Raw genomic sequence first — 9835 nt, 5'->3', positions numbered from 1 at the left:
GTAGTGTACATTGTGTTAAGTTTGATGTTGCGAACATTGTGTTAAGTTTGGTGTGGTGTACATTGTGTTAAGTTTATTGTAGTGTGTATTGTGTTAAGTTTGATGTAATGTGTATTGTGTAAAGTTTAATGTTGTGTACATTGTCTTAACTTTGATGTGGTGTAATTGTGTTCAGTTTGATGTAGCGTACATTGTGTTGGGTTTGATGTAGTGAACATTGTTCAGTTGTATCATGTTTGATAGGATTTACAGTGTGCCATTATGGGAGTACCCATAATGTCATGTTGGTGGAGTGAACTTTATGTCATATTTATTACAGCCTGCATGTATATGATGCTTAAGACCATGGCACGCGTGTGGTGTTTTGCTCGATTGGGTGTATGCAATGTTATCTTTATTCAGTAATAGTAAATTGCACATTTGACGAGGCGTTATGAATGGCTCAAATGACAAAGGAAAAACAAAGCGCTCTTTTTATTCTCATTCAGTTCAGGAGAACTATATATACTTCTGTTGGTCACACGTGTGCTCCATTTTCTATACCGATACATCTGTTTTGTTTTGATTCATAGACATACTTGTTTTGTATTTTCCACTTTCGTTCAATGTTCATGATTTGCTTGTCTTCTCATTTTGTTCTTTTCTCTGTATTGGTGTACCTTTTTATCGGAACTAATGATTTAGTTTTGCCAGTAAGTCTACAAGTGTTTCTCTATTTTCTATATTAGTGTTTCTCAGTTTGCCACCACTGCCATTTCGCTTTCGCGTGTAGGTCGGTAAGTGTTTCTCTATTTTCTATATTAGTGTTTCTCAGTTTGTCGGTACTAGCGTTTCACTTTTGCCTGTATGTCAGAAAGTGTTTCTCTATTTTCTATGTTAGTGTTTCTCAGTTTGCCGGCACTGCCATTTTACTTTCGCCTTTAAGTCAGTAAGAGTTTCTCTATTTTCTATATTAGTGTTTCTCAGTTTGCCGCCATTGCCATTTCAATTCGCCTGTAGGTCAGCAAGGTCTATTTTCTGTATTAGTGTTTCTCAGTTTGCCGACACTAGCGTCTGTAGTTCAATAAGTGTTTCTCTATTTTCTATGTTAGTGATTCTCAGTTTGTCGGTACTAGCGTTTCACTTTTGCCTATAGGTAAGTGTTTTTCTATTTTCTATGTTAGTGTTTCTCAGTTTGCAGGCACTACCATTTCGCTTTCTCCTGTAGGTCAGTAAGTGTTTCTCTATTTTCTACTTCCGGCACTAGCGTTTTATTTTCTCCTGTAGGTCAGTAAGTGTTTTTCTATTTTCTGTATTAGTGTTTCTCAGTTTGCAGGCACTAACGTTTTATTTTCTCCTTTAGTTTTTCCGGCACTAGCGTTTTACTTTCTCCTGTGGGTCAGTAAGTGTTTATCTATTATCTGTATTAGTGTTTCTCAGTTTGCCGGCACTAGTGTTTCACTTTCGCCTGTAGGTCAGTAAGTGTTTCTCTATTATCTGTATTAGTGTCTCTCAGTTTGTCGACACTACCGTTTCACTTTCACCTGTAGGTCAGTAAGTTTTTCTCTATTATCTGTATTAGTGTCTCTCAGTTTGTCGACACTACCGTTTCACTTTCACCTGTAGGTCAGTAAGGGTTTCTCTATTATCTGTATTAGTGTCTCTCAGTTTGTCGACACTACCGTTTCACTTTCACCTCTAGGTCAGTAAGGGTTTCTCTATTATCTATATTAGTGTTTCTCAGTTTGCCGGCACTAGTGTTTCACTTTCGCCTGTAGGTCAGTAAGTGTTTCTCTATGATCTATATAGTGTTTCTCAGTTTGTCGGCACTACCGTTTCACTTTCACCTGTAGGTCAGTAAGTGTTTCTCTATTCTCTATACTAGTGTTTCTCAGTTTGTCGGCACTACCGTTTCACTTTCACCTGTTGGTCAGTAAGCGTTTTTCTATTATCTATATTAGTGTTTCTCAGTTTGCCGGCACTAGCGTTTCACTTTCACCTGTAGGTCAATAACCGTTCTTGTCTACATGTACATCAGTGTTTCTCTTGTGTCTATATTAGCGTTTTTCTCGTGCCTGCATGTACATCAGTGTTGCTCGTGTCCATACTAGCTTTTCTCTCTTGTCTACATGTACATCAGTGTTGCTTGTGTCCATACTAGCGTTTCTCTCTTGTCTACGTGTAAATCAGTCTTGCTCTAGTGTCTATACTAACGTTTCTCTCTTGTCTACATGTACATCAGAGTTGCTCTTGTATCTATATTAGCGTTTCTCTCTTGTCTACATGTACATCAGAGTTGCTCTTGTGTCTATACTAGCGTTTCTCTCTTGTCTACATGTACATCAGAGTTGCTCTTGTGTCTACACTAACTTTTCTCTCTTGTCTACAAGTATATTAGCGTTCCTCTTGTATCTATATTAGCGGTTCTCTTTACCTTTGCAGGTGTCTCTGCTGATCTCAAAACGAAGGCCGTAAGCCTGCTGACTCCGTCCAATGATATCTTCCAAGAGATCAACGTGTCAGGGGATAGCATCACGTTAAAGTCCGTCACACCGTTGTGGACTCGTGAACACACCGCAAAGTTTGGGGAAGCTTTCAATGAACCTGACTTGGAAGGAAAAGGTGAACTGACGGTGAGCATTTTTTACTTTACTTCGATTTACACGTCGATTGATTGACTACTGACCGACTAATTGACTGAATGACTGCCTGGCTGACTTACTTACTAACCACACCCACTTGGCTTGGCTGACTCGCTATGTGTGTGATTGCCTGTCTCTCTGAGTGAGGCTGGCCTGTCAAACTGCTTGGTTGACACCTTATTACTCACTGACCAGACTGAATGACAGATTTGAGGCCCTTAAGAGCTACGTACATCTTCATATAATTGTCCTGACTGCTAATGGATGACCAACATTTACAGGTTCCAAGTTTCGAGTGCAAACAGTTAAAGTGGCCCAACCTACTAGCCTTCAGTTCTCAGCGTAACAGATCACGAGCACAGGGCCTAACTGCTGAGGGGAAAAAAATTTAAACTCATCTCAATGTAAATTATTTGACGTTTATAGTGATTAGTGGTAAAATGTGTCCCCCTTGCAGGCGTGGAGAAAGGTCGATTGGGAACAGTAACCCTTCAACTGCTATTTTAAAGTATAAAACTAAAAATTTCAACATTTAAACATGTGATTTTCAACATATAAACATCACGTGTCGACACATTAAAATAAATTGGAGTATGATTCTAATTGAAATTTTGACTGGTGGAATAGTTCACCTGACAAAAGCAGTCACAAATTTTAATGCTGTTGGACCGCGCTGTGCTGACGCGAGTTTACATGAATCATGTGCTGACTCGAGTTTACATGGATCATGAGCTGACTCGAGTTTACATGGATCATGTGCTGACGCGAGTTTACATGAATCATGTGCAGACGCGAGTTTACATGGATCATGCGCTGACGCGAGTTTACATGAATCATGTGCTGACGCAAGTTTACATGAATCATGTGCTGACGCGAGTGTGCATGGATCATGTGCTGACACGAGTTTACATGGATCAACAAATGCGTAGTGAAATACATGCAGGCCAGGCAATGTGTTATCTGATGTGATGAATTTTATGTGTAGGCAATGCTTTCCGTCTCCATTTCGGTGAGGGGTGTAATACTCGAATTCTTTGTATATTTTGTATAAAAGGCGGTGTTAAGTTGCAGTGTACGCTTGTGCATCACCTTTTAAACGTATACAACTAAGCCGTATTGACCCAATGTAGGAGGTTTACAATTTTTTTTTTGCATTTTCGCAATTCTGAAGATCGCGTTCAAAGCTTTTAAATGGGACCTTTATGTTCACGCTGTACGTGAAATCTGCTCAGCTACATTAGCATATTTTGTAGTCTCTGTTATCTGAGGGATGTTAGAATGTATTTTGTTATTATAGCACAATATTCTGTTAGTCTAGTTGAATGGTTATGTTGAATTAACAGAACATGTGTGTTATGTTTAACAGAATAATCTGCTGCAATAACAAAACACATTAAAGCATCACTCAGACAACAGACGTTCTGTTAAATTTAACAGATTAATTCTTTTAGTATAGACTTAAGTATAGAATAATGAGGATAGACATAATGCTAACAATTTGAACTTACACATCGAGATTGTATGCTTGAAAAGATGCATTTGTGCCATACAGAAATGGTTGTGTACAAATTTGCAGATCCACAAAAATACGTGTATCAGTGGTACATAATTTGCGCAGACCCTACTCTTAGCATTAACAAATCACACAATTTGTGGACTGCTGATACCCAGATTGTGTGGATATGCACTTTGCCATAGCATTGTATACTACTCAATACACTATCAGTTTTAGAGGGTCGAACACATTTTCGAATTTACACAATTCTGGTAACACAGCGAGGGTATTTTTTTCTACTGAGGTGTCTTTCTCAAAGAAGGCGTAGTAAGTACACTAGTTTCGATTGGCAGCAAAAGGGCACGCTGTCAAACTCTGGACCAATAAGGCATTCCGTCTTTTCGGTGACTCACATAATGATCTCTTTGACCTCTGCTTAAATCATCGGTCATATTTGTTTTGGCCGTCGCCTTAGCATTCTTTTCTGTGACATCGCTATCCATGTCATAGAACGAGAACTCCTTATAGACTACAGCGTGGCCACTGACATCGGGACTTCGAACCCAATGCCCGACGGCCTACCGCGGCTTTAGGGCAGGGGGCTTGTTAGCTACTTTAAAAGGTGCGGTGTGTCTCCCAAACTATGTATGCTCGATGTCTCCCACATACAAACCTGACCGCAGTCATATAAGTGGAAATATTCCGAGGAAAAAACTCAGTCAGTTAAATAGGTGTAAATTGATTCCACCCACATTCCTAATCCATTAGGGCCTCTGTGGCCGAAGGAGTTAACGTGGCAGCCCAGCGCAATCCCTCAGGAGTCTCCAACCAATGCGGTCGCTGTGAGCTGGCTTCCTCTCTGGCTGTACGTGGTAAAGTCTGCCATTAACCTGCGGATATGCCCGGTTTTCCTCCCACAATAAAGCTGGCCGCCGTTGTATAAGGGAAATATTCTGGAGTACAGCGCAAAACAAAAAAAAAGCCAAATAAAAAAAATCAAGTAAATCCAAAACCGTTTTGTCATCCAAAACAGTTATTTAGTGCAAACTATAAACTACGACGTGAAACACCAAAAAAATTAAGACATATTATTCTTGACCGCCATATTTAATTTAAATAGATTTCTGTATAAGGGGTCGGATAGAGTTGTTCGTTTTGATGGCTATATTGTTAGACATTAGTGTGAGAAAACCTGTGCCAGCATGCATGCCATTAATGTTCTGGGCGGAAGGTCGCTTCTTACACGTAGCAGCAATGCCCTCATTCAGATGGTCAGAAAACAAAACAACATTTCAAATCTGTAATCGTTGTGCAGAATTGCCAAAGTAGTAGTGTTAGTTAGGTGTACGTTCATTTCCAACAAAGAGACAGATAAAAAGAAATAAATAAAAAAATTCCAAGTGCTCAAACACCGCATGGGTCATAAAAGTACTGACACAGAACAATGTCCAAATCAACAATCCCTTCAAAATAACACTATTTGGTTAAACGGGCAGCAATCTTCATTTAGGGACGTGTTAAACCGCTGAGCCAGCGAGAATCCAAGAGATAGTCTGAGTGAATCCAGACATGATTTCATGCCTGAACGAGCTGTGGACTTTAGACTTATACTATAGGACTTTGTATGGACAGCCCGGTGCAAACACTTCATCGCACTGAATGGTTTATTTATGGATGGACTTCGCCTCCAGGCGGACAGTTCCCAGACGACTGGCAATGCAAACACGATCGTGTTATCTGACAGAAGTGATTATCTAACTGCACTTATGGGACGATATATCTTTGTTAGATATTGAATAGCTGTCAGATTGAATAGGGAAATGTTGGATTGAAAGGGTTTAGTCATATTTTAATCGTGGAAATTTCCCCCCTCTGTGGCTTGCCCCGTGGTGACCTGACCCGGTTTGAAAGGGAGGTGGTGTTGTTGTTGGAGGGGGGGGGGGGCGATTTGATATCAACTTTAATTGATAAATTTTAAAACACTTTTCATCGTTGCGCTAGATGTGTTTTTCCAATACACCATAATTACTTGCACGACTAACCGATTTAATCTGAGATGTTTGGCCCACGTTGATATAAAACGGTAGTAATTTGTACAGTATAAAATGTCCACAATTTCGATTTCTTTGGCCGTACGTGGAAGATGTTCCAGAGATCTTTTTCCCGGGCTCTGCCCGGTTTCCACCTACCATAATGCTGGCCGTCGTCGTGTAAGTGAAATATTCTTGAGTACAGCGTAAAACACCAATCAAATCAATCAATCAATCAATCAATGTACATGTATACCATTCAGGCATATATACCGTTATACCTGTCAATCACTGATTGTTCGCGGCATATACTGCAGGACTTCCTGTTTTTGCCTTTGATTCATCGCTTGTGTATACACGTAATATAGCAAACATAAGTACATGCTTGTGTATTTAGCGGGTGTAGACACACCTAATGTTATCTGCATTAGGATGTATGTAAGGTAGCTACATCGCTGTGTTGCGATCAACCTAAAATAATAAAAAAAACTCTACAGTTCGTTAGCTGAATATAAGGCACTTAAATCACTCAGTTAATCAGTCCATGTGCAATACGTTAACACAACAGCGTGGCTCATGCACGCTTGCAAGATATTTATCATTATTCCGATGCACACATACAAATTTTTAATACTGAAAGTTAGCTATTTAAGAAAGTTTGCCGTATCTGACTTAACAGGAGGTTCCAGATAACAATATAAATTTATGGGGTTTTTTTCTTTGTTGAGCCTATGTCTGGTATTAAAGACATACGCATGCGACCACGCTTGCGTGAATTCAACGTAATTCTATAAGTTTTTTAATGTTCTTATTTCCGTAATCTGTGTTTGTTTAGCTCGGAGTGTTTTGGAAGTGGTCTAGTTATTAGTGAATCTGGTCAAACACCACATTTTCACTGAAAGGTACCACATTGCTTAAAACCATAATGTATACTCGTTTTACGGGAGATCCTGGGATTTTAAGGTTTGGACACTAATTAAAGCTTTACTCTCTTGTAAGCAACTCTGGAATGTCCAGTTAACAACTGATGGTTCCAACTTAAACGTCATACTACTGACGGCGCATGCGTCGCTTTCTACTTTCACTTTACATCACTGCCACCACCAGTAAATTTGTACAGAAACCTTGAACAATACCGAGGCCACTGGTGTCACGGTGATGAGGTAGGAAGTGATGTCAGAAAACACAAACTATCCGTCTCAACCTTTGTTTCTAATAATGCTTTATACACATGCATTCTCCTTATCTAGAGTATGTACAACATGATTCTATCCAAACCTGAAACAATTTTCTTGATGACAGCTGATTATGCAGTTCCGCGATAGGACACAGGTGATGGGGCTTAGACTAAACACGCCAACTTGCGTCTTACAGGCTCCAAGTTCGTCTATTGGTGGCAGTGATGTAAAGTGAAAGGTAGAGAGCGACGCATGCGCTGTAAGGACTATGCATAAACGTGCGATCTGACATTTATATGCCTATCGTCGCCTGAGGGGGGGGGGGGGGGGGGAGAAACAAACACAAAAACGTGTGAAATCGACAGTTGCAAACATTATATATGACGTCGGTGGATAGATAGTATAGACATACCTCTTTCATATGCCTTACCTTTTCTACTCTTCAGATTGTAATCAATCAGGAAGGTGATAAGCTCACAGAACAGCAGACTGGAAAGTACACATCCAACAACGTCAGGGAGATTGCCGGAGGGAATCTCGTCTACGTCAGTATTCACTTGATTTGACGGTGTTCTTTTTGTGCCTCGAAAAAGTACGTGTATCATCCCCAAAACTCGAAGCACGTAAAGATCGACGTCGAGTTTATATGTGGCCTTAAGACGTAAAAAGGCGAGCGACAAAGTCTAGGTCGGGTTTTGAATCGCGGCCTCGAGATTTGGGGGTGATAACAATGCTTTTAAATGGCACATAATACGCTGTTGTTAGCGAAGTAGGGTTCAGAATGGACCCGTGCCTTGTGCTAAGAGTTGGTGTGTGGGGAATCGTATTTACGGGGCTACGGGATAATGTCCCTTCCCTGAAGTACCATAAAGCTTATTCTGGATTCCTTTCCAGTCATACGTGTGAAGGCCTGCAGCAACTTGCGGATGGCCGTGGGTTTCCTCCGGTCTCTGTTCGGCTGCGTTCAACAATAACGCTGGCCGCCGTCGTATGTGAAACATTTTTTAGTTTGGCGTAAAACGTCAATAAAAGAAATAAAGGAATATAAAAATGGCATTGAGGACGCGCTGATATAAAGAGCTGGAAAAACCATTTTATTCCCCCCCCCCTCCTCCGGTTGAGAGTTGAATAGATCCGTTGGCACCTTCTCTTTGGTTACCTGATCTTGCAAGCAGGATTTCTGTAAAACTTACTTTTTTCATTTTCATCACCATACTTATAATCAGGTTAAATTTAGACTTTTCATTTTTTTATTGGATATTACTGATTTTGTAATAAAGACAAATGTAAATACAACTCAATGTTTCTGATCTGTGTTCCAGACTTTAAAAGCCAATGGTGTGTCATGCGTGAGGACCTATCAGCGGGTATAATTCTTGGAATCGGGGGGTGGATTCGCCCTCTGTATTATTGTATTACCGGTGAATTCGTGAATCTGTAACACCAGCAGGATTACCACTACACGCCGATTCCAAGCTGTACTCTATTGTTTGCTTCTCTTTCGCTTCAGCTGTCGTATACACACACTTGCATGTAAACTTAACCGTTATCCCATAGCAGAGTGAAGCCAGATGTTACATACAGGCTTGCTTCAATCAGATTCAGGGCTTTCCTCAGTAACGATTCAGCACAAAATAGAAGACAACAGTTGATTTGGTTAGTGTGTACCGTTGTTTATTCCTTAACAAGCTGGTGTATATAAGCTGAACTGTTCCATACAATCGGACTGAATGTAAATCTGAAGGCTTTGAAAGTAACTGGCGGTAAATTACAACCTTGGCTTCCAAAATATCATTTGTAATGAAAGCATTGCTCGGGGCAAACAAAAAAGGCAAAATTATTTTTAGACGTTGCTCCCCAGTCGTTAAGCATTCTTCAAAGCAAAGTAAAATGTGCGTGAAATAAATTTGTTCTGACCAACTGCTGGTTTATAGGTTCAATATGTTTCAGGTATTTCAGGTAAAAACAAAGCCAAAAAATTTCAGTAAACTGAGTTTGAGTTGTGCAAAGCAATCGCTGATCATTCAACGTCGCTCCACAAATGACAAGGAGTGGATTAAGCCGATAGGCAGTGTATTAGCTGGGATTAGTTTTATCATATGAAAATAAACGACAGGAAACATTTGGAGTGCTTTATTTCCAGAAGCATATAGCAATTATAATTGTAGCAACGAAGCTGAGCCATGGATTTATGTTTGTCAGCAAGAACTGTGTGCATCTTCTGTGTGTTACTGCAAATAAAGTAAAATATGTTCAAACCTTGTGTTATTTTCACTCTCATTCATTTATTTGATTGATGTTTTACGCCTTACCCAAGAATAATTCACCTATACGATGGTGGCCAGCGATATTGTGAGAGGAAGCCTGGCTGGAATTGGGTTGCTGACTGACCTTCCCATGCACGACCGGGAAAGGATCCATCAAGAGCTGGACTTGAACTCACAGCGATCGCATTGGTGTGAAACTCCTGAGTTATTGTGCTGCACTGTCATGCTAACCCCTCGGCCTCGA

At 40.3% G+C, this 9835-nt stretch overlaps 1 long non-coding RNA gene across 1 annotated transcript; it reads left to right on the top strand.

The window, feature by feature from the left end:
• The first annotated feature begins 2425 nt into the window (after positions 1-2425).
• LOC135464039 (uncharacterized) lies at positions 2426-9582 on the top strand. The gene is made up of 2 exons (XR_010443620.1): positions 2426-2612; positions 7771-9582. It is a non-coding gene; the product is annotated as an uncharacterized LOC135464039 (long non-coding RNA).
• Positions 9583-9835: the final 253 nt, after the last annotated feature.

This window comes from Liolophura sinensis, chromosome 3, assembly GCF_032854445.1.
Source record: "Liolophura sinensis isolate JHLJ2023 chromosome 3, CUHK_Ljap_v2, whole genome shotgun sequence".
Taxonomy (NCBI): domain Eukaryota; kingdom Metazoa; phylum Mollusca; class Polyplacophora; order Chitonida; family Chitonidae; genus Liolophura; species Liolophura sinensis.
The sequence above is the reverse complement of the archived record's forward strand: the minus strand, read 5'-3'. Positions and strand labels throughout refer to the sequence as shown.